Source organism: Schistocerca piceifrons, chromosome 2, assembly GCF_021461385.2.
Source record: "Schistocerca piceifrons isolate TAMUIC-IGC-003096 chromosome 2, iqSchPice1.1, whole genome shotgun sequence".
Classification (NCBI taxonomy): domain Eukaryota; kingdom Metazoa; phylum Arthropoda; class Insecta; order Orthoptera; family Acrididae; genus Schistocerca; species Schistocerca piceifrons.
The window spans coordinates 948,367,843-948,393,884 of NC_060139.1; positions in this window are offsets into that span (position 1 = coordinate 948,367,843).

A 26,042-nucleotide genomic window follows, 5' to 3' on the forward strand; every position below is an offset into this window, starting at 1 on the left:
ATTGCGGATACATGACTTAGCCACAGCCTGGGGGATGTTTCTAGAATGAAATTTTCACTCTACAGCGGAGTGTGCGCTGATATGAAACTTCCTGGCAGATTAAAACTGTGTGCCGGACCGAGACTCGATCTCGGGACCTTTGCCTTTTGCAGGCAAGTGCTCTACCAACTGAGCTACCCAGGCACGACTCACGCCCCGTCCTCAGAGCTTTACTTCTGCCAGTACCTCGCCTCCTACCTTCCAAACTTTACAGAAGCCCTCCTGCGAACCTTGCAGAAGTAGCACTCCTGAAAGAAAGGATATTGCGGATACATGACTTAGCCACAGCCTGGGGGATGTTTCTAGAATGAAATTTTCACTCTACAGCGGAGTGTGCGCTGATATGAAACTTCCTGGCAGATTAAAACTGTGTGCCGGACCGAGACTCGATCTCGGGACCTTTGCCTTTTGCAGGCAAGTGCTCTACCAACTGAGCTACCCAGGCACGACTCACGCCCCGTCCTCAGAGCTTTACTTCTGCCAGTACCTCGCCTCCTACCTTCCAAACTTTACAGAAGCCCTCCTGCGAACCTTGCAGAAGTAGCACTCCTGAAAGAAAGGATATTGCGGATACATGACTTAGCCACAGCCTGGGGGATGTTTCTAGAATGAAATTTTCACTCTACAGCGGAGTGTGCGCTGATATGAAACTTCCTGGCAGATTAAAACTGTGTGCCGGACCGAGACTCGATCTTGGGACCTTTGCCTTTTGCAGGCAAGTGCTCTACCAGCTAAGCTACCCAAGCACGACTCACACCCCGTCATCACAGCTTTACTTCTGCCAGTACCTCGCCTCCTACCTTCCAAACTTTACAGAAGCCCTCCTGCGAACCTTGCAGAAGTAGCACTCCTGAAAGAAAGGATATTGCGGATACATGACTTAGCCACAGCCTGGGGGATGTTTCTAGAATGAAATTTTCACTCTACAGCGGAGTGTGCGCTGATATGAAACTTCCTGGCAGATTAAAACTGTGTGCCGGACCGAGACTCGATCTCGGGACCTTTGCCTTTTGCAGGCAAGTGCTCTACCAACTGAGCTACCCAGGCACGACTCACGCCCCGTCCTCAGAGCTTTACTTCTGCCAGTACCTCGCCTCCTACCTTCCAAACTTTACAGAAGCCCTCCTGCGAACCTTGCAGAAGTAGCACTCCTGAAAGAAAGGATATTGCGGATACATGACTTAGCCACAGCCTGGGGGATGTTTCGAGAATGAAATTTTCACTCTACAGCGGAGTGTGCGCTGATATGAAACTTCCTGGCAGATTAAAACTGTGTGCCGGACCGAGACTCGATCTTGGGACCTTTGCCTTTTGCAGGCAAGTGCTCTACCAGCTAAGCTACCCAAGCACGACTCACACCCCGTCATCACAGCTTTACTTCTGCCAGTACCTCGCCTCCTACCTTCCAAACTTTACAGAAGCCCTCCTGCGAACCTTGCAGAAGTAGCACTCCTGAAAGAAAGGATATTGCGGATACATGACTTAGCCACAGCCTGGGGGATGTTTCTAGAATGAAATTTTCACTCTACAGCGGAGTGTGCGCTGATATGAAACTTCCTGGCAGATTAAAACTGTGTGCCGGACCGAGACTCGATCTCGGGACCTTTGCCTTTTGCAGGCAAGTGCTCTACCAACTGAGCTACCCAGGCACGACTCACGCCCCGTCCTCAGAGCTTTACTTCTGCCAGTACCTCGCCTCCTACCTTCCAAACTTTACAGAAGCCCTCCTGCGAACCTTGCAGAAGTAGCACTCCTGAAAGAAAGGATATTGCGGATACATGACTTAGCCACAGCCTGGGGGATGTTTCTAGAATGAAATTTTCACTCTACAGCGGAGTGTGCGCTGATATGAAACTTCCTGGCAGATTAAAACTGTGTGCCGGACCGAGACTCGATCTTGGGACCTTTGCCTTTTGCAGGCAAGTGCTCTACCAGCTAAGCTACCCAAGCACGACTCACACCCCGTCATCACAGCTTTACTTCTGCCAGTACCTCGCCTCCTACCTTCCAAACTTTACAGAAGCCCTCCTGCGAACCTTGCAGAAGTAGCACTCCTGAAAGAAAGGATATTGCGGATACATGACTTAGCCACAGCCTGGGGGATGTTTCTAGAATGAAATTTTCACTCTACAGCGGAGTGTGCGCTGATATGAAACTTCCTGGCAGATTAAAACTGTGTGCCGGACCGAGACTCGATCTCGGGACCTTTGCCTTTTGCAGGCAAGTGCTCTACCAACTGAGCTACCCAGGCACGACTCACGCCCCGTCCTCAGAGCTTTACTTCTGCCAGTACCTCGCCTCCTACCTTCCAAACTTTACAGAAGCCCTCCTGCGAACCTTGCAGAAGTAGCACTCCTGAAAGAAAGGATATTGCGGATACATGACTTAGCCACAGCCTGGGGGATGTTTCTAGAATGAAATTTTCACTCTACAGCGGAGTGTGCGCTGATATGAAACTTCCTGGCAGATTAAAACTGTGTGCCGGACCGAGACTCGATCTCGGGACCTTTGCCTTTTGCAGGCAAGTGCTCTACCAACTGAGCTACCCAGGCACGACTCACGCCCCGTCCTCAGAGCTTTACTTCTGCCAGTACCTCGCCTCCTACCTTCCAAACTTTACAGAAGCCCTCCTGCGAACCTTGCAGAAGTAGCACTCCTGAAAGAAAGGATATTGCGGATACATGACTTAGCCACAGCCTGGGGGATGTTTCTAGAATGAAATTTTCACTCTACAGCGGAGTGTGCGCTGATATGAAACTTCCTGGCAGATTAAAACTGTGTGCCGGACCGAGACTCGATCTCAGGACCTTTGCCTTTTGCAGGCAAGTGCTCTACCAACTGAGCTACCCAGGCACGACTCACGCCCCGTCCTCAGAGCTGTACTTCTGCCAGTACCTCGCCTCCTACCTTCCAAACTTTACAGAAGCTCTCCTGCGAACCTTGCAGAACTACCACTCCTGAAAGAAAGGATATTGCGGAGACATGGCTTAACCACGGTAGGAGACGAGGTACTGGCAGAAGTAAAGCTGTGAGAACGGGGCGTGAGTCGTGCTTGGGTAGCTCAGTTGGCAGACCACTTTCCCGCGAAAGGCAAAGGTCCAGCACAGAGTTTTAATTTGCCAGGTAGTTTCAGAAATAACTTGTTCAGTTCATAACTAAAAGTGCCATTGTGATTTCTCAGAACTATTGCAAAACAAATAATAATTTTCGTTTCATGTTTTTTTTACACTAACTAGCACTACTCCAGTACCCAAGTATCCCACTAGTTACGTAAGAAATTTTGTGAATTTTGTGTCATTTCCTTATAGAGATATTTATTGCTGAACGTTTTTAAGGCATTTCTCTTTAGAACGTTAGGAGCATCTGTCTGACTTCTGTAGTAGTGTGGGGGTGGAAATTGCATCTTGCAGGAGCCACAGGGTAAAGGGTACATCTCAGATTAATCCGTTGCGGAGAACGACAGAATAGCACCCACACGCTCACAACTAACCTACGCTAAAGACATGACACACACACACACACACACACACACACACACACACACACATGCCCGAGGGAGAACTCGAACCTACGACAGGGCATTCGCGCGAACCGTGGCTAGGCGCCCAATACCGTACAGCTAACCCGCGCGCGCATCTCAGTCGAGCTTATTGGTTTAGCCTGACTTGTATTCAGCGACATAGTTTATAAGTGTTCCAGCTTGTGGAGTTCAGCACAGGAGTGTGGAGTACAGATGCAGGCAACAGTGCTTTGCAAGAAGAGTGAAGTGGATGACGTAATGAAAAACGCCAAGTCGTTGAGGAAAGGCCGGGTGCGTTGTGGAGCGGCCTAGCAGTGGCGCCATTCCGTTTGTTTACGTCTGCAGCCGGTGGGCTGTTTGTCTGCTGTCAGCGAAGTGCAGCGCGAGATGCGCTGTGTGGGTAACAGGCGCGGCAGGGGGAGGCCATTAATCTTGCAATTCGTAGCAGTCGACACTCCCAAGTGGGGGTTTCCGTTTCTGTTGTGAGCACATCTTTCTGGCCTTTCCATTCTTTGGACAATGCATTTAAAGAAATGCAGGGACTCTGATACGTGTTACAAACCGGACACAATGGGAAGGATCAGGCCCCTTTGCTTTTCTCTATCACTCGTTTATTACAACAGAGAAATACACATTTTCAGACAAAATTTAACTACATGAAATATTGCTCCCAGTAAAGATTAACATAAGCAGTGACAAAACTTAGTTGTCTTAAGGGTTTCTTCTGGCAACAAATTTTAAGGGGGCAACGTAAGGTTTATATCAATTTAGCTCAAACACGTAGCTAGTGATTGAGTCACGACACAGACACTTCAACAATTTCGGTAACAAATAAATAGCGTGAATTTGTACTCACAGTAACCAACTAATCAACAGCCTTGCCATTGAATAAGTAGTAGGCCATTTGGAACGAATTACCAACACCCCGCAACTGTCTTGCTCCCCATTAAATAAACAAACTTACAGTAATTAAATGAATAACAAATCAAACACACTAAGAAATAGTCTACCTCTGTAACGAGATCTATGACATAGGGGAATGGCCTGAGGACTTCGCTGCAACAGTTATGATACCAATATAGAAAAAGAGAAACACTAAAAAATGTGAAGAGCACCGGACCATCAGTCTAATTTCTCATGCAGCTAAAGTCTTGCTGAGAGTATAGAACTGGAGGTTATATGGCAAGCTAGATAGAGGGATTGCAGAGGAGCAGTTCGGATTTAGAAGAGGAAAAGGAACAAGAGATGATATTGGCCTGCTAAGAACTAAAGGGGAAAGATATATGGAAAAGGGTAGAGAAATCTTTGCTGTTTTTATAGATTTAGAAAAGGCTTTTGACAGAGTTCAGTGGAACAAGCTGATGGATATCTTGAAGAGGAAAGGAATAGATTGGAAAAAGAGACGACTGATACAGAATCTGTATTTACACCAGAGAGTAAGAATAAGGATTGGAAATGAAATGTCAGAAGGAAGCATCATTTGACGAGGTGTTAGACAAGGTTGTTACTTTTCCCCACTGCTGTTTAACGTATACCTTGAAGAGATTATTGCGAAAAGTTTAGATGGGAAAAGAGGAATATGTATTGGTGGAAAGAGAATAGAATGTATAAGATTTGCATATGACATAATATTAGTGGCAGAAAGTGAGCGGACAGTGAATAACATGCTGAAAGATCTGAACGAAGCTTATGTGGAATATGGGATGCAAATAAACACAGCAAAAACAGAGTATGGTCATCAGTACAAGACGCAGACTGTCCAATATTAAAATAGGACAATCTACCATTAGCCAAGTAAGTGCATTTAAATATCTTGGAAGCACAATAATTGAAGACTTTAGATGTTAACAGGAGGTGAAAACTCGAATTGCCATAGCGAAGGAGGCATTCAACAGAAATAGGAGACTCTTATGTGGCAAATTAGATAAAGGACTAAGGAAAAGCCTTGGCAAATGTTTTGTCTGGAGTGTGGCACTATATGGGGCAGAAACAGGGACACTGAGACGAGCGGATGAAAAAAGGTTAGAAGCATTTGAGATGTGGATGTGGAGGAGAATGGAGAGAATAAGCTGGATGGAAAGAGTGAGTAATGAAAGAGTATTGGAAAGGGTTGGTGAGATAGTGAGAGAAAATGTCTGCTGATGGTTGTAAGAGAAAGGAAAAAGAAATGGTTGGGACATTCATTGAGAAGGGACTGCTTGCTAGTAGACGCCTTGGAAGGATTGGTTTGTGGGAGAAGACTGAGAGGAAGAAGGAGATACAAGGTGATAGACGACATAAAGCTTCAGTGGAAGCCGAGCCAAAATGAAGATTCCATTAACAGATTAGCACTGAAGTCACACTAAAGCTCATCTCTGTGTTCCCAGACACACATGGGGCAAACTTATACAAGACAAGATTTTGAAGGGAGCACATCAGTAAAACCGGTCGTGGAGCTAACTCGTGCCACTGAAAATTAAGGTACTAGACCGGGGCGTTGCCTTAGTGCTATACTGCGCTCCAAAATATTAATTCAAATGGCCAATTCAAAATTAAGTACACATAAACCAGCATTAATTAACGAGGAGTGACACAAGGTCGCTCGAAGAGATGACAACACTTAATTGAAAATACAAATGCCGGAAGCAGCAGTAACATCAAACACCTTCTCCGAGTTTTAACAAGGAGTCACTTCCCGCTGTACAAGTAAACATTTAACCAAGCACAAGGAAAAAACTCCAAAAAGAAAATTAAAAAAAAACCCGCTAAAGATTATAAAGGACAGGGAACCCCAACTATTTAAATTTAAAAGAATTAGCTCTCCCCAAAGGCAGCGTGAACGCGAAGGCCACACTTAAGAGGCCACCAAAATTGGTTACAAAGGGTCTTATACATTTGCTCCTTTTCTTTAAAGGAACACAAGGCTGTGTAACTTCTGTTGGCTTCTGCTGGACGTCCGGTATGACTCGTGTAGGACACACCAGGCAGCAACCCAAGCTAGGCGGTCGCAAGGAACGGCGAGCAAAATCAGGAGAGCAGACAGGCAGGCAGCCAACACATATCCTCCATGCTGAACCGGCAGACCGCGTACAACCAACTTCACATATACGTGGTTGCTTCCACCTCGTACCTCGCGGCGTCTCAGCAGGTAGCCCAAGCAAACGTCAACTGCCACTTGCCCCGCAAATGCGGAAGACAACAAGGCAAGCAAAGATAAGAAACATCGGAGGATCGATAATGGACATCCAACAGACTGGTGCGCCAGTAACGAGCGCCACGGCCCAAACTTCTTGTAGGAACTACATAAAATGTAATCGCAATTGCGAATATGGACAACCATCAGCTGTAGAAATGAACTTTGCTTCGTAATCAGAATAACACAGGCGCTGCAATATCGTATTCATCTGCTGATACCGGGCAAGTGAGTTTCATGTAGAACGTCCCACCTGTGCGGGAATATACATAATGGATGTACGAGTATTGGTCGTAGACGTGTAGTTGACGACGGTTGGAAGTTTGGGTCTGGCCGTGAGTCGTGCACGGAAGCCAAATGGGGGTGCCGGCACGGAAGCTCAGCGTGTTCGGTGACAGAGCTAGCTGCTCTCTGTAATAAAAAAAAACTGAGTGAAAGGATCAACACCGAACTTCCACATATGACATGTGACGTCCGCTACGACCAAACACAACGAAGAATAACGAACAAAATTGAAAAAAGAAAAAAAAAAAAGAATTACGGAGCCCGCTCGCGATAAGCTGGAAATCCGGGTTCGAGTCCCGGTCCGGCAAAAATTTTCACTGTCGTCCTTCCATTCTACAGGTGATGATTGTCCTTATTCGCAATTGTGAATGTATTTCATAAAGGTTGTAGTCGCTGCAGTACCTTTGCCTTTGGACAAGCATGCATCTCCAAAGGAACTCTGCATCATAATAAGAATAATACAGGCACTGCAATATCGTATGTCTTGTAGGAACAGTGCTTCCGTTCCGTTTATTTGATGTAGAAGCATTACTTACATGTTTGGTACGCATCTGTAGTTTATCGCAGAACGCGAAATTCTGGGTGGTTGTGCTTATGCAGAGAGTAAACTCTGTGAAACACGTATGAGAAAAATTATACCGTTATTTCAGTTCCGAGTTACCGCTGTTTTTTCGGCATTTGTTTCGTCCCACTTATAACAGTTTTTTTTTAATTTTTTACTATTACCCGGGTAAAAAATCGGTATATCAAAATGTCATAGCAGTGATGCTACAGCCGGCCGGGGGGGCCGAGCGGTTCTAGGCGCTACAATCTGGAACCACGCGACCGCTACGGTCGCAGGTTCGAATCCCGCCAGGGCGTGGATGTGTGTGATGTCATTACGTTAGTTAGGTTTAAGTAGTGCTAAGTTCTAGGGGACTGATGACCTAAGATGTTAAGTCCCATGGTGCTCAGAGCCATTTGAACCATTTGAAACTGTGTCTATACAGTATGATTTTATCTGTTTGTAGCCCTTGAAGCGAGCAACAAAACACGAAAAGGAGTCTCCTACCTCAGATTTTACCCTTAAGCACTGGCTATTGATAATAGTCGAACAGATGTATTATCCTGGATTACATGTTTTTTTTTTTAACGAAGTTTCAAAAAATTTGAATCAATAGAGAATACTGGTGATTTTTTGAAGTATTTAGCCCCCCATTATTTTTGGAGAACAGCAGCGAGTGGAATATGGTCTAAGTTGTCTTTTATTTGCCTATTCTATTTGATATTTTTGACTCCTCTAAGGAGTCTTAGAATTTTCGAACTCCGTGCGATAATTACGTTTATTACTAGAAACAATAGGGCATAAAACCGAAAATCGGTTATTTCAGAACCCGGATATTTTAAGCGGTTTTAACAATTGGGTTAGACTGGGGTCGAGAAGAGCCGATATAATCAATAACCGGTTGTCTCAGCGATTACCGCCATTTCTATTGTGAAATAGTCTGTGAATAAATCCAAAGGTCGCCCTGTTGTTAAGTAAATCCTGATTCAAACACGAAACATAATCCACGCAGAGTGTAGTCAGTGCATATGTTGTAGGCATATAGTCTGAGTACGACACTGGCTTATCATCACTGAACTCTCGCCCGGAGTGGCCGCGCGGTTTGAGGCGCCATGTCACGGATTGCACAGCCCCTCTCGCTGGAGGTTCGAGTCCTCCCTTGTGTGTGTGTGTGTGTGTGTGCGTGTGTGTGTGTGTGTGTGTGTGTGTTGTCGTTGGAGTAAGTTAGTTTAAGTAGTATGTAAGTCTAGGGACCGATGACCTACATCTACGTGATTACTCTGCAATTCACATTTAAGTGCTTGGCAGAGGGTTCATCGAACCACAATCATACTATCCCTCTACCATTCCACTCCCGAACAGCGCGCGGGAAAAACGAACACCCAAACCTTTCTGTTCGAGCTCTGATTTCTCTTATTTTATTTTGATGATCGTTCCTACCTATGTAGGTTGGGCGCAACAAAATATTTTCGCATTCTGAAGAGAAAGTTGGTGACTGAAATTTCGTAAATAGATCTCGCCGCGACGAAAAACGTCTTTGCTTTAATGACTTCCATCCCAACTCGCGTATCATATCTGCCACACTCTCTCCCATATTACGTCATAATACAAAACGAGCTGCCCTTTTTTGCACCCTTTCGATGTCCTTCGTCAATTCCACCTGGTAAGGATCCCACACCGCGCAGCAATATTCTAACGGAGGACGAACGAGTGTAGTGCAAGCTGTCTCTTTAGAGGACTTGTTGCATCTTCTAACAAGGGAACCTCCCCATCGCACCCACCTCAGATTTAGTTATACGTTGGCACAGTGGATAGGCCTTGAAAAACTGAACACAGATCAATCGAGAAAACAGGAAGAAGTTGTGTGGAACTATGAAAAAACAGGAAAATATAAAAACTGAGTAGTCCATGTGCAAGATATGCAACATCAAGTAATTTGTCAGCTCAGGAGCGCCGTGGTCTCGTGGTTAACATGAGCACTTGCGAACGAGAGGTCCTTGGTTCAAGTCTACCCTCGAGTGAAAAGTTTGATTTTTTATTTTCACTCAATTATCAAAGTTCAGGCACTCACACATAATCAACTTCGCTCTCCGAAATTCCAGGACATGTTCAGATTTGCTTGGACATATGCAGGATTTGACGGTCTACACACGGAAAAATTTGAAAACGTTAAAAACATTTGTTTTGACAGAGCACAGGGAAAACTGTGCGACTGTGAAGCTGTTGCATTCATTTGTTGCAGTTTATGTGACAAACACTTATGGTTTCATCACTTTTTTGGGAGTGATTATCACATCCACAAGAAAACCTAAATCGGGAAAGGTAGAAGAATCTTTTTACCCATTCGCCTAGTGTACAAGTTAGGTGGGTCGACAACATATTCCTGTCATGTGGAGCACATGCCGTCACCAGTGTCGTATAGAATATATCAGACGTGTTTTCCTGTGGAGGAATCGGTTGACCTATGACCTTGCGATCAAATGTTTTCGGTTCCCATTGGAGAGGCACGTCCTTTCGTCTACTAATCGCACGGTTTTGCGGTGCGGTCGCAAAACACAGACACTAAACTCATTACAGTGAGCAGAGACGACTATAAATGAACGGACAGATCATAACTTTGCGAAAATAAAGAAATAAAATTTTCACTTGAGGAAAGACTTGAACCAAGGACCTCTCGTTCCGCAGGCGCTCACGCTAACCACGTGACCACGGTACTCCTAAGCTCACAACATCCTTGATGTTGCCTATCCTGCGCATGGACTACTCAGTTTGTATATTTTGCTTATTTTTTCATAGTTCCATACAACTTCTGTTTTCTCGATTGATCTGTGTTCAGTTTCTCAAGGCCTATCCACTGTCCCAACTTATAACTAAATCTGAGGGGGGTGCGATGGGGACGTTCCCTTGTAAGTGTCCTGCCAATGAAACGCAACCTTTGGCTCCCCTTCCCCACAATATTATCCATGTGGTCTTTCCAACTGAAGTTTTTCGCAATTTTAACGCCCAGGTACTTAGTTGAATTGACAGCCTTGAGAATTGTACTATTTATCAAGTAATCGAATTCCAACGGGTTTCTTTTGGAACTCATGTGGATCTCCTCACACTTTCGTTATTTAGCGCCAACTGCCACCTGCCACACCATAGAGCAATCTGCCACACTTCAGCAGTTTGGTCCCTTAGGAATTCACACACATTTGTTGGTCACTGAACTGGCACCTCTGTCCCGCTGCAAAGACCATGGGATCACGCAGTAACGTTGCTAATGAGATAGATAGTGCCCTCTAGCATGCATCATAGCACGTGACACTGAATTTTTTACGAGTTACAGCGAGCATCTTCAGAGGAGAGCGAGTTAGTGTTTTGCACCAGCTTAATACTTCGTAGCTGCGCAATTAAATACACTCTCGCTCTCGATAACACATAACAGTGTTAAAGACTTCAGTGATAACTGTTCACTGACATACTGCCTCCCCGCCTGGCCCCGGACGTAGCCGAGCGTACACGGTGTATGTCGGACAAGGTAATTAGTGTGATCGTTACAAGTTCGTTGGGGAGGCTCTCTACTTTCCATGCCACCTGCGCCCAAAGATGTGACGCAGCGATGGAGGGCGTGTGTCCGGCTTGTTACAGTGCCCTTGTTGCCTGTTGCACATACAGTACCTGATCAAAAATGTCCGAATACCCCTATGTAACGCGGAATTGACTACCACATGTCACGACAGACGGACATGTCAGTATAAAAGTAGGCAGGGAGTACTGTGTTGTGAGTAGGGAAGAATAACAGCACAACTGAGCGGTCAGGGGAACTGAGTGACTTTGAATGTGGATTAAACGTAGGATGTTATCTCAATAAGAGGGGCATTTCAAACGTTCTAAACGTTCCAAGTGAACTGTTGTTGATGCGACTGTGAAGTGGAGACGCGAAGGAACAAGCAATCAAGACTGGAAGACCTCATGTGCTGATGGACACTGTGGGCGGTAGATGTAAAGAACCACATGACTCGTGAGACCCAGCAATCCGGCTAGCACAATGAATGTGTGTAGGGAATTAAAAAGGATAGGGAACAATGGTCGAGAGAAGGGTTTGGGTTTGGTGAGTGCTAGGAGAATATTACCTGGCATCACGTGTAGTGTTGTTCCGCGTAGTCAGCGCGTACACAACATGCCCACTAGAGCGCGCCCCGCTAAGCACAACAGCGCAGGCGCAGCGCTCGTTCGTCTCGGCACTACGACATGGCGCTGCCATAGAGACGGACCAAATTCTGCTTCCGCCGATCGGCGTATTAATATGTAACGCAGCCAATAAGATTGCTGCTAACGTAGAACCTTCCTCCTTGTGGATCACACTCGCGCAGTGATACATGAACGCGCGAGGTATTATAACGAGTGTACAGACCTCCGATTAGCAGTCTGCATTTGTCTGTACCAGTCTGCATTAGTCTGTACCAGTCTGTACGAGTTCTACATTTGTCTGTACCAGTCTATAGTCAAGTTTCAGTCTGCGCCTAATAAGAGTACCACATTCCTGTACATAGCCATGAAGGTAAGTGTATAGACACTTTTGTCAAGTATCAGAGATATATGTGAGAATAAGATTAACGTACCAATACTCAAAGGAACTTCAGATTGTCACTTGTAAATAGCCACCGGAACCAAGTTAAGAAATTTTTATGCTTGTTATTATTTTAATTAATGTATGTGAAAATTAATCAAGTTCTGTTTGAAGTTGGTCACCGTCAATCTGCTACTCTAAGCGTGCAAGTGGCATTTCTATCGTCTGACCAAACGGCGGAAGATAAACACGCCACGATAAGACCACGAGACATATTGCTGACACTTGCCTACTTCGTTAGAGCGACAAGTCAAATAATCTGATGGTGTGTGTACTGAAGGTCTTACAGTACGCACACCACAAGTGTCAACAGTGAAAGAACAGTTGGGAGACATTGACTGTTTGTACCAGGTTTACAATGCACTCTCTCACTTAGCAGCATCTTTGACGCAGTGGTTTGTCAACAAAAACATTCCTTAAATGGTACGACCTGCTCATAGTCCTGATCTGAACCGAATGGAATGCCTTTGAGATGATTTAGAACTTCGACTCCGCTTCAGGCCTCAGCGTGCAAAGTAACTACCTTCTCTTGTTCTGGTTCTTGAAGAGGAATGGCCTGCCATTCCTCCACAGGTATCCAGACATCTCACTGAATGTGTTCCCAGCAGTGTTCGAGGCACCATACGGGCGAATGGTGCACACAACCCATATTGTTTATATATTTTTGATTAGATACTGTATATGGCGCCACCGGTTGCCAAAGCGATTAATTAGTCTTGCTGAACCGCTGGCTAAGGTTCAAAAATGGTTCAAATGGCTCTGAGCACTATGGGACTTAACATCTTAGGTCATCAGTCCCCTAGAACTTAGAAATACTTAAACCTAACTAACCTAAGGACATCACACACGTCCATGCCCGAGGCAGAATTCGAACCTGTGACCGTAGCAGTTCTGCGGCTCCGGACTGAAGCGCCTAGAACCGCACGACCACCGCGGCCGGCGCTGGCTAAGGAACTGCTTATCTGAAGCACACTCATGTCCTTAAGTTAAGGAATATCGACTTTAAAAAAGAAAAAAAGGTGCCAGTAGGACACTGATCGGATTAACGTGCGGTAGTACAACATACAAACGCGTGACACACATACCATGCCAGTACAAGTCCCCTCAGAGTTATTTAAGCTAGGGATGCTGCATATACATCGCATGTTTTCATTACTGACTAACGAGTATTCTACGACATTCGGAATACTGTTTCGGCACTCCCTAAAGCATTTCCCGAACGCAGTTCGTGGCTGAACTGAATCGGGTCAGTAGTTTTCGTATTAATTTCGTCCTTCACAACTAATGTTTTCCGAAAGTCTGCACCTGTGTCAATACTGATTTAGGTAATACAGTACTGCATTAGTTACGCTGCTTTGTGTGTAGCACGACTCGTTTCAGGAATTTATTTCCATTTTCAAGTGCTGTGGGACTTTACGCTAGTAACTTGAACAGCACAGACACAAATATAACACCAAAGCTGACAAAAATCAACACTAAATATGAAAAAAACACAAAAATGGCAAAAATTAACACCGAAGTTGGCGAAAAATAACATCGAAATTGGGAAAAAACAGAACCAAAATCGATCATAAAACAGACTCTTTTTCCTGTCCCAAGCAATAGCCAGTTTACGAATTATGACTTACTTGGTTAACTCATAATGGTTCTTAGCTGAATGCCATGAGAAAGATCATGGTGATTAAGGCTCTGAAGTGGAATTCAGGAGGAGTGCGGTTCGAATTCCTGATCTACATTTTCTGCGGTTTCTCAGTATCGCTTAAATCTGAGGCGGCGCTGGTTAATCTTGAGACCGTCCCTGTTGATTTCCTTCCCTCATCCTCCACCAACCCAGTCTTTTTCTCCGACTCTTGTCCGCCCCCGTTAGCTGAGTGGTCAAATCGGCGGAATGTCACGCCAAGGGGCCCGGGTTCGATTCTCGGCTGGCGCAGGAGGTTTTCTCCGCTCAGGGACTGGCTGTTGTGTTGCCCTCATCATCATTTCATCCTCATCTCTGACGCGCAAGTCGCCTAATGTGGCGTCGAACGGGGGACTCCCGGCCCACAATGCCGTACGCTCATTTCCATTGCTTTCGTTACCGATGGACGTTTAACTCTGTTTTCCTTATTGTAGGTTGTCATACACTGCGTATCAGTATTAGTCTCCACCAATGAAATTTGGGATACGAATGTCGTCGTCAACTAGTTAATACCGTATTATATTTTGAACAGATTAATTCTTCACCGAGTAGCCATAGGAGATGTATTAATCACCTCACGAACCCAATTTACGAAATGATAATGAGCGTGATTGGCAGAAACTTATAATGACGTAAATACGATGTTAATTACGTAACATGTAACGAGCGCTCACAATTTTACCACATTTCTGGTTGTCAAAATAGTCTCACATATTCAGCGTGTCCACTAGGGCGAAAGATTCCATTAATCAGCTTAGCACACAGTACAAAAGCCGCTCACGTGCTTAGTATTGGTTCCCGCGCCACAATATGTTTATAAATGCAACAGCTGTTGGTTTACACCTCAGTTATTAATGTCTGTAAATAGGTTCCTCAGGGGGTTTGAAACAAAATTATTTCATTAGGCACCACATTCTCATACATTTGAAAACACACACACACACACACACACACACACACACACACACACACAAGCCGGCCGAAGTGGCCGTGCGGTTAAAGGCGCTGCAGCCTGGAACCGCAAGACCGCTACGGTCGCAGGTTCGAATCCTGCCTCGGGCATGGATGTTTGTGATGTCCTTAGGTTAGTTAGGTTTAACTAGTTCTAAGTTCTAAGGGACTAATGACCTCAGCAGTTGAGTCCCATAGTGCTCAGAGCCATTTGAATCACACACACAAAACTGCATGCTACCATGGCTCAAATGGGCAATAATCTCAAATTTTCAGTCTTTTCTTCCGTAGTAAGGTTTCAACAGCAACATATATTTAGGAACTATTAGTACTTACTGCAAGGTGTACTTTCGATATCGCCATATGTGACGACTGACGATACACCGCTTAAGCTCCGCTTCATAAACGCTGCCATCGATTTTCCTGCAGTATGACACGAACCATTCCTCATCCGTGGCTGTTGCGTGCGCGACATTTCATGGAGTGCCCAAGCGAGAATAAATTTAGCTGCATCTCGTTTCCATTTGCATGCAAAGTTCTCCTCTTCCCCAATATTTCCTTCTTTTTCAACGGATTTTTTATCTTGAAAAATGTTTATTGTTGTGCAACTTTTTTAAGAGAAAATTTTAACTGTTCTTCTACAAGAGATCCCTTTGTAAATTTACATAAAACAGCTGAAAAAGTATCTGTGTGGTCTGCTTTGTAAGCAGATAATGCTCTTCGCAATCCTGTAGAATACCTACAATGCTTATGGTCCCAGATCGATTTTATAGTATTTATCCCTGCGAATGCATCTGGGCGCATTTGCCTCCTATTCTGTGCAGAGGGTCGCATAACAAGAATCGAAAGCTTTTTTTTGGGAAGGGAGGAGCAACCCTCTGACTGGTTTGATGCGGCTTTCACGAATTCTTCTCCTCTATGATGCTGTTCATCTCAGATTAATACTTAAACTCAGTGTCTTTAATTATTTTTGGGATATGAATTTAAAGTTTCTTTCCATCCTTTTGCGTTTTACGACAGTAATAGTACTGGAACTCAAAACTGTTAACATACAAGTGCACTCATTCACTCAGGAAATTTTCTGCTCTAAATTGCTACAATATCTATCAAACTCATTGCGAAATTATTTTCTACTGAAACCGAAAAACAAATGTGTCACTTATATTTAGTCTTTTATTCAAAATGGGGCCATATATGGTTTCAAACGAAACAGTTTCATCTTCAGACAGTGTTACACGTTATATTAGACGTATTTTACAGTTAGTTGTTGAGATAGACGCTGTTCCTGCTGTTGTCAAAATTTTTGTGTGAGATTTGATCTACACCAGTAGCGATTATTGGCCTAATGAGGTTGTGTGCTAAAATTTGTAAAGATCTCAAATTTATAAGCGTGAGAAAACTCTTCAGTGTAGTCATTTCTTGATATTGACTAACATGCTCGGAAAGACGGTCACGTCGCTTCATCTCATATCCGTTCATAGCAGTAAAATAGCGTAAAACAGCGCACACACTAATATTTCTACTCACCAAAACACACCACTACGCTATGGCGAAGAGCGCCGACTTACCTGAAACATGAAAGAAAAAACAGAAGGTTACTTATGTAAAACGCGAATTTCGAATCTTATAAGAAATTACATATACAAGACCACAGATAATTAAGGCCTTACAGAGATCAGTGTAGAATGGCTGTAAAATCCTTGCTAAGGGCCAAAATGGAAGTGTTGAGTAAGATGCAAAAATAACTTCCCAAAAGCAAAAATTTGCATTTATTTCCAATGTTGTTGCGTTAATTGTGGTCTAATATTATTCTGTGAAGACTTATCAAAGTTTGATTGACCATTCGGTTTTTACCATTACGAAGACATTATTTTCTCTGTAAACGTAAGAATAGCGGTCCTCCTCCTGAACGGTGTACAACCCACGTCGCCTGTTCCCCATTAGATACGAAATTTGTTTCACATTATCTTCTAGTTCATAAGACTAATTAAAGATATTCAGCTTTTGATCGAAGGCAATGCTTTTGCATTGATATCCGCACTCAACAAAAAGAGTGATTGGCGTTGTTGTTGTTGTGGTCTTCAGCCCAGAGACTGGTTTGATGCAGCTCTCCATGCTACTCCTATCCTGTGCAAGCTTCTTCATCTCCCAGTACCAACTGTAACCTACATCCTTCTGAATCTGTTTAGTGTATTCATCTCTTGGTCTCCCTCTACGATTTTTACCCTCCACGCTGCCCGCCAACACCAAATTGGTGATCCCTTGATGCCTCAGAATATGCCCTACCAACCGATCCCTTCTTCTGGTCAAGTTGTGCCACAAATTTCTCTTCTCTCCAATTCTATTCAATACCTCCTCATTAGTTATGTGATCAACCCATCTCATCTTCAGCATTCTTCTGCAGCACCACATTTCGAAAGCTTCTATTCTCTTCTTGTCTAAACTATTTATTGTCCATGTTTCACTTCCATACACGGCTACACTCCATACAAATACTTTCAGAAACGACTTCTTGACACTTAAATCTATACTCGATGTTAAAGTCCTCTTCTTCAGAAACGCTTTCCTTGCCATTGCCAGTCTACATTTTATATCCTCTCTACTTCGACCATCATCAGTTATTTTGCTCCCCAAATAGCAAAACTCCTTTACTACTTTAAGTGTCTCATTTCCTAATCTAATTCCCTCAGCATCACCCGACTTAATTTGACCACATTCCATTATCATCGTTTTGCTTTTGTTGATGTTCATCTTATATCCTCCTTTCAAGACACTGTCCATTCCGTTTAGCTGCTCTTCCAAGTCCTTTGCTGTCTCTGAGATAATTACAACGTCATCGGCGAACCTCAAAGTTTATATTTCTTCTCCATGGATTTTAATTCTTACTCCGAATTTTTCTTTTGTTTCCTTTCCTGCTTGTTCAATATACAGATTGAATAACATCGGTGTTAGGCTAGGACCCTGTCTCACTCTCTTCCAAACCACTGCTTCCCTTTCATGCTCCTCGACTCTTATAACCGCCATCTGGTTACTGTACAAATTGTAAATAGCCTTTCGCTCCCTGTATTTTACCCCTGCCACCCACATAATTTGAAAGGCGTTGTGGTTGACTAATAATCTGCTTTTTGCGACTTTGTACTAAGGATAAACAAACAACCGTGACATCAAAAACCGAAGGAATACTATTTTATCCTATAAATAGAGAACAACGTAGGCATATGAAGCTATAGGGGTATTTAAACCTACCTCCACAGGTGGAGGATTTCTTAAAGAACTATCACCTTCTGGTTTTTGTTGCAAGGTTTTTCTTCAGCTCTAGGCTTTGTCTTGAGTTGAGAAATATCCCTTCAGCTTTCATGGCGTTTCTTTACTATATCCATTACAGAAAGTGGTATTACAGAGCACTAAATAAGCAATGTACACTACTGGCCATTAAAATTGCAACACCACGAAGATGACGTGCTACAGACGCGAAATTTAACCAGCAGGAAGATGATGCTGTGATATGCAAATGATTAGCTTTTCAGAGCATTCACACAAGGTTAGCGCCGGTGGCGACACCTACAAAGTTCTGACATGAGGAAAGTTTCCAACCCATTTCTCATACACAAACAGCAGTTGACCGGCGTTGCCTGGTGAATCGTTGTTGTGATGCCTCGGGTAAGGAGGAGAAATGCGTACCATCACGTTTCCGACTTCTATAAAGGTCGGATTGTAGCCTATCGCGATTGCGGTTTATCGTATCGTGACATTGCTGCTCGCGTTGGTCGAGATCCAATGACTGTTAGCAGAATATGGAATCATTGGGTTCGGGAGGGTAATACGGAACGCCGTGCTGGATCCCAACGGCCTCGTATCACTAGCAGTGGAGATGACAGGCATCTTATCCGCATGGCTGTAACGGATCGTGCAGCCACGTCTCGATTCCTGAGTCAACGGATAGGGACGTTTGCAAGACAACAACCATCTGCACGAACAGTTCGACGACGTTTGCAGCAGCATGGACTATCAGCTAAGAGACCATGGCTGCGGTTACCCCTGACGCTGCATCACAGACAGGAGCGCCTGCGATGGTGTACTCAGCGACGAACCTGGCTGCACGAATGGCAGAACGTCATTTTTTCGGATGAATGCAGGTTCTGTTTACAGAATCATGTTGGTCGCATCCGTGTTTGGCGTCATCGCTGTGAATGCACATTGGAAGCACGTATTCGTCCTCGCCATACTGGCGTATCACCCGGCGTGATGGTATGGGGTGCCATTGGTTACACGTTTTGGTCACCTCTTGTTCGCATTGACGGCACTTTGAACAGTGGACGTTACATTTCAGATGTGTTACGACCCGTGGCTCTATCCCTCATTCTATTCCTGCGAAACCCTACATGTCAGCCGAATAATGCACGACCTGGTGTTTTGCAGGTCCTGTATGGGCCTTTCTGGATACAGAAAATGCTCTATTGCTGCCCTGGCCAGCACATTCTCCAGATCTCTCACCAAATGAAAACGCCAGGTCAATGGCGGCCGAGCAACTGCCTCGCCACAATTCGCCAGTCACTACTCTTGATGAAGCGTGGTATCGTGTTGAAGCTGCATGGGCAGCTGCACCCGTACACGCCATCCAAGCTCTGTTTGAGTCAATCCGCAGGCGTATCAAGACCGTTATTACGGCCAGAGGTGGTTGTTCTGGGTACTGATTTCTCAGGACCTATGCACCCAAAGTGCGTGAAAATGTAATCACATGTCAGTTCTAGTATAATATATTTGTCCAATGAATACCCGTTTATCATCTGCATTTCTTCTTTGTGTAGCAATTTTAATGGCCAGCAGTGTATTAACTGCAGCCGTAGCATTAGCATCACATTTGCTATACACAAACACCATATCAGCGTATTCCTCTCTCGTAAGTTTGAAAGGCATCTCTATTTCGCAAATAATCTACAAACTACAACAGTTACGATGTGATTTCATTAAATACATTGTTGCTATTATGACCTTTCACTGAACAATAAAGAAAATTAATTCTTTTCAAAGTTAGGAAAAGACTGAAACAACTTTATAACGGTTGCCAACAATGACATAAGCGTTTCTACATTCTTAATGGAAAGTAAACAAATTTACTTGTATAATAATATTTACTTCTCTGGATGTTCTGGAAAACTACCGCAGATACACGTCTGGGACATGTTTTATTAGATTAACGAGACCAATAACAATAAAATAAATGGAAATTGTGCTTTGCTTTAACCTCCTACAGTTTTGCGATGGCTTCATATTAGCGAAATTGAAAAATATCAGGAAAATATTTCATTAGCCGAAACCCCATAACAAAACATTTGCGGACCTATGTTTACAAGAACATTTTTCTTTAGCTTTACTTGTAGAGTATCATATTAAAATATTTTCGTATCTTCGTGAATCACCCTGTATATGTTAAGAGTATACGTGTATATATTGTGAATATTGGTACCGCAATATGCACAGGCTTGAGCGTGTTACTTGGTTTTTTCTCTGCGTCTAACTGTTTTCCAGCAAACATGTCACGTAATTTAGTGCCTGATGTTTCCCGCAGAGTCGTAACTGCACGACTTAGTTGATTACTCCTATCAGTAAAGACTAACCGTATTACGTCCACGCGTCGACACTTCAACGCGGGACGTGCTGCCCAGGCGAAAACAAGCATTAATGTCTTGCTCTTGCCACGTGTACTTGGAGCTAGTAACCAACCGAAAAACATACTATGCATGGGGTCTTAATTAAATATAATGCAAATATTTTTAATTTTAGTAGCTGACTGTCCGGTTACGCAGTCTCGTAACCGGTTGGCCCTGACTGGTATAGTACGCAATCTGACTGCATAGAATAATAACAAAGAATGAAAGAAAACTTCCGTTAACACAATTAATTAATTAAGTCCCCAGCAGCTACAAAACCTACGAAACAACAAAACACAAGTGTAACTGTTCTGTGTGTGGAAGTGTGATTCAACGTACACATCTGGCACTGTTCTTCCTCAAAAAGACAAGATATTTTAAATACCATTTACACTGAATTAATTAAATAAAACTGAAATACTATACTTGCACATAGAAACCAGAATTACACTCTAATACATGAACACAAGCCAGATGCTTTGTTGACTGAACCTGTGACCAATAGGCATTATTGTTTAAGACATTTGAAATAAAAATAAAAAAAAAAATTATTACCTTCATATATATTGACGAAACATACACTCTGATCATTACAACATCCGCAATCGAACAGCATCGGCTGTCTAGCCCATCAGAACAATCGCATACAACATGCTCACAACTAGTCACGGCTACATCGGAACTCCTACTGTCCACTTCTCAATATGCACTCTCCACGACGACTTCTCGACAAGAACTCCCCACTACCACATCTCAACAAGCATTGCCAGTGGAGGCGGCTGAATAATACTCTTTGGCGCAATCTCTGGCGCTGTGACTCAGTGTAGCCACCTTTCAACTACTCCAAATCTCTATAATTATTTATCTAAACGAAGTAAATACTGATGTAATGTTGTTTAGCACACTTTCCTCAGTCACCAACAAAAATATCTGTACTTATATCTCTGATACCTTGTAAGGGTAAGAGTGAACCAGAATTCCACGGGCGAGCCTTCAGAGGTTGTTCGGGAGTACCTTCCGAGTTTTTGATACAAGCGTCCCATGGGCACTAGAGGATTTTAGCGGAGTTACTGCACTTCTTTTGGTTTGTTGCCAAAGTTACCTTTGTATCTGTATTGCATTGAAAACAGTGCAGATGTCGACGGTATGCGCCGTGTGTCTTGTTCCCTTTTGCTCACGGTACTTGCTATTGACGACAGTGGCCTTAATTCCGCAGTCAGTACTGTTCGGTTCTACCTGGGGTTCAGTTTTCCGCCGGTGTTACTTGTGTGTTAACAGTGATACAATGGAGTATTGTGGATAGGCAACGAAGCTACGCTCAACTGCTCCTGCGGCAACGGCAGTCATATCACAAAATCTTGCGGACGTGGGTTGTTGTCTTACTCTGTGTTGTGTGTTGTACGTTTGGGTTATTGCATATTACAGGCTTCTTCACTGTTGTGGAAGTATTTTAACAGAAACAAGGGGACAGCGGAACAAAGCAAATAAAACGTAATCACACTATTACTCTGTAACAAGCCGCCGGAGACTGCGCAGACTTTTTTCTAAAATACTCAGAAGGTATCCGCAAACAACCTCTGAGAGTTTGTCGGTGGAATTCTGGTTCGCCCTATTCGAAACTGTCAAGACTGATGATGATGACGATGATGATGATGATGTTTGGTTTGTAGGGCACTCAACTGCGCGGTCATTAGCGCCCGTACGAAGTCCCAATTTTTACACAGTCCATTTTTTTTCACACTCCAACCGAGCCACTGTTACAAATGATGATGATGAAATACACAAATACTCAGTCCCCAGGTAGAGAAAATCTCCAACCCGGCCGGGAATCGAACCCGGGTCTCCGTGATCTAGAGGCAGCAACGCAAGCCAATTTATATATATATATATATATATATATATATACAGGGTGTCCCAGCTATCTTGTCCACCCAAAATATCTCTGGAACAATAACAGCTATTGGAAAACGACTTTCACCGGTATCAATGTAGGGCTGGGGCCCATGAATGTACATATTTGGAAACATTCTAAAACGAAAGCATGTGTGTTTTTTAACACAAACTTGTGTTTTTTTAAATGGACCTCCTATATTTTTTCTTCAGCAATCCATAGCATGACAAAGCACATACACAATGGCGTTGATTGCATCGCAATATTCCCATTACATCCCGAGATATTGAGACGCGAAGTTGACGCTTGAAACACCCGACATGCGCTGCTAGCGCACGTTCTGAGGCTCAGGCGTGAACCCCATGCTGTCCGTAATCGCGATGTGATTGACAAGTAAGTGTTCCTCTTGATAAGTATGGAGGTGTGATTACACATGTCAATCACATCGCGATTACGGGCAGCGTGGGGTTCACGCCTGAGCCTCAGGACGTGCGCTAGCAGCGCATGTCGGGTGTTTCAAGCGTCAACTTCGCGTCTCAATATCTCGGGGTGTAATGGGAATATTGCGATGCAATCAACGCCATTGTGTATGTGGTTTGTCACGCTATGGATTGCTGAAGAAAAAATATAGGAGGTCCATTTAAAAAAAACATAAGTTTGTGTTAAAAAACACACATGCTTTCGTTTTAGAATGTTTCTAAATATGTACATTCATGGGCCCCAGCCCTACATTTATACCGGTGAAAGTCGTTTTCCAATAGCTGTTATTGTTCCAGAGATATTTTGGGTGGACAAGATAGCTGGGACACCCTGTATATATATAATTTTTTTTTTTTGCAGTATGTTCGTTCTTGATCGTTGTGTTTGGTCGTTGCGGACGTCATATGACATCCGTTCAAGTTCGCTTGTTGATCCTTCTACTCATTTTTTTTATTACAGAGGCCAACCAGCTCTCTGACCGAACACGCTGACCTACCGTGCTGGCATCAGTAGACCACGAGCTGTGTACCTGTCAAGACTGGATTAATGCGATAGAAGTTAAAATGGTGGGTATAACGCTTCATGTGTTTTATATAGTCACCCTCCGCCTGAGTACAACGCACAAAACGTTCATGCAGCCATGTAAAACTGACAGAAAACTCATTGGTTGGGATGCTGCTCAACCCACGCGTCAGATAGGTTATGTCGTCCAATCGTAGACCCTACACATATATTTCTGCGCTTCGTCCTTGTAGCGAGACTTTGAATTTCGCAGCGCTACACTAGTTCCCTCAGATATAAATTATACCGTCGCAGCTGTATGAGCGCTCGACGGCAGAGAAAATATTCATAAGAAAATGAAGGTACAAAAATAATACTCTTTTTGTTTTCTACCTGCTCTTGTCTCTTGAGAGCGGAAGCTTAACTTCATTTATTCGCTAGTCTTGGTATGATTCAGACGTAAAAACTTATTCGTTAGTCTTGGTCTGATTAAGACGTAAAAATTTATTGATGTGGAGACATATAGTATTGTGGAAGCTTGTATGAAATTTGGTGGATGGAAGCAGCCGTAAAATACATTGCATTCAATATCAAGATGGTATTCATTCGTAGACATTAGTAATTCCTGGACGATGAAATTTACTGCAAGATTTTGGAGCAGCTACGACTTTTTCATGCAGAAATGAAGTAGGAGATTGTTGGAGAACAAGATCTGAACGCCGCACCAGAGAAGGCATATTAACATGATAATGAATGTACTCTCATCTACGTCATTTCCCCTGTAAGTCACATTTTGTTATTCTCTGTTCTCTTTCAAATAATTTTTGTAGTGGAAATTGGTTTGACTTTTGCTCAGAAACGCCACAAGGACCATTCCAACAATAGCTTTTCCGAATCACGAAGTCCGATAGGTTTTATGTAGTACGAAGTCCGATTTGCATTTCATTCTTTCCCTTTTTCACGGTCATTAACGATTTTAAAACCTCTTTTTATTCACCTTCTCTTCCCACATTTTCAGCCTTTTCTTTTCTTCTCTTTTTCTTTTTTATTAACCACTACATCCTTCTGACATTGGGTCACACCGGTAACACCATGCTTCATTACCACTGATGATTTTTTCCAGAAAAGAATGGAAGGTGTCTTGCATTTCAGTTAAGTCGCTGCAGATGTCCACACGTCGTCGTTTTTGTCCGCGAGTCAAGGCGTACAGCACGAATTTTGCACCAATTTTTCTCGTGTCTACTCTGAAGAATGTTTTGAACACTTGATTTAGAAATGTTGATACTTCCGATTTGTGACACAGCAATGGTTACACCCACTTCCCGCTCATCTGCTACTTAGCACTGGCTGTTCACAATTGTTAGTTCAAGTTGCCACCGCTTATACGCCTGGAATAAAACCGGCCTCGAAACTCTTTGAACGGTATGCTGGGTGAATTACCTAAAACTTGCTCCGCAAATATTGCGGTAATGGAATGTGCTATTTATGTGCGGTTTTCACAGATTGGATTGATAGGCAGGGGCTCGTCTTGTTACCCAGTCAACAAACTGTAATACTTGTTAGAAAATGTTTTTTGTGCAAATAAACAATTTTTAAATGGAACAGTGTTTATTGATTTTAAAAATACTAAAAGCAGGGGAACCTGGAATGGCAGTGGTGTTCAATGCCAGTCGTTTACGAGATATCGTACTGTGCGATGTTTCCACATCGACGTTTGTTTGTGATATTCAGCCTGCGTAGTTGCTAGGTACGATGTCGGTATGTTGGCTTACAGTGTGCCTGTGTGTTCCTTGAGTGGATGCGAGTGCACGATGAGGTTTACCAATGCAGAAAAAATTGACACGCTCATGATGTATGGCCAGTGTAGGAAGAAGGCGGGTCGTTATTGTGTGGAATTTGCGATGAGAAGTCACAATAGACGTCAACCATCTCGGCAGTTATTTATCAACCTCTACAGCCAGTTACGTGAAAGCGGTACTGAGACATCTAGACAACATAACAAAAGGAAACAAGTGACAACAGAAGATCTGCACGTTAGTTTCCATACAATCACACGAGGGAGCGCCACGAGTCAGGCAAGTGTCCTACGCAATCTCCATCGGCAGAGTTCCATCCCTGACACATCTCTGTCCATCAAGAGCTGCACGGAAACGATTTTGAGAACCGTGTTAACTTCTGTACATGGGCATTAAGACAGGATACCCTAGATGCTTCATTCATCTTGTTTATTGATGGAGTCGCATTTACCAATTGTGGACAGGTTAACAGCCGCCATATGCACTGCTCTGTTGACAATCCCCTTTGGCTTCGGCAGGTCGAGCGTCATCGTCCTTGGAGTGCAGGCGTTTGGTGTGAAATTGTGAACCATCTACTCATAGGTCCGTTTTTCATACACGGAACACTGAACGTGGACAAGTATCGCAGCCTCCTAACTAACAAACTATCGTCCACCGGCCGCGCGGGGTAGCCGAGTGGTCTAGGCGTCTTGTCACGGTCCACGCGGCTTTCCCCGTCGGAGGTTCGAGTCCTCCCACGGGCATGTGTGTGTGTGTGTGTGTGTGTGTGTGTGTGTGTGTGTGTGTGTGTGTGTGTGTGTGTTTAAATTAGATTAAGTTGTGTGTAAGCTTAGGGACCGATGATCAGCACTTTGGTCCCATAAGGCCTTACCACATATTTCCAAATTTCCATCTTCCACGGATACTAGAAGACGTTCCTTTC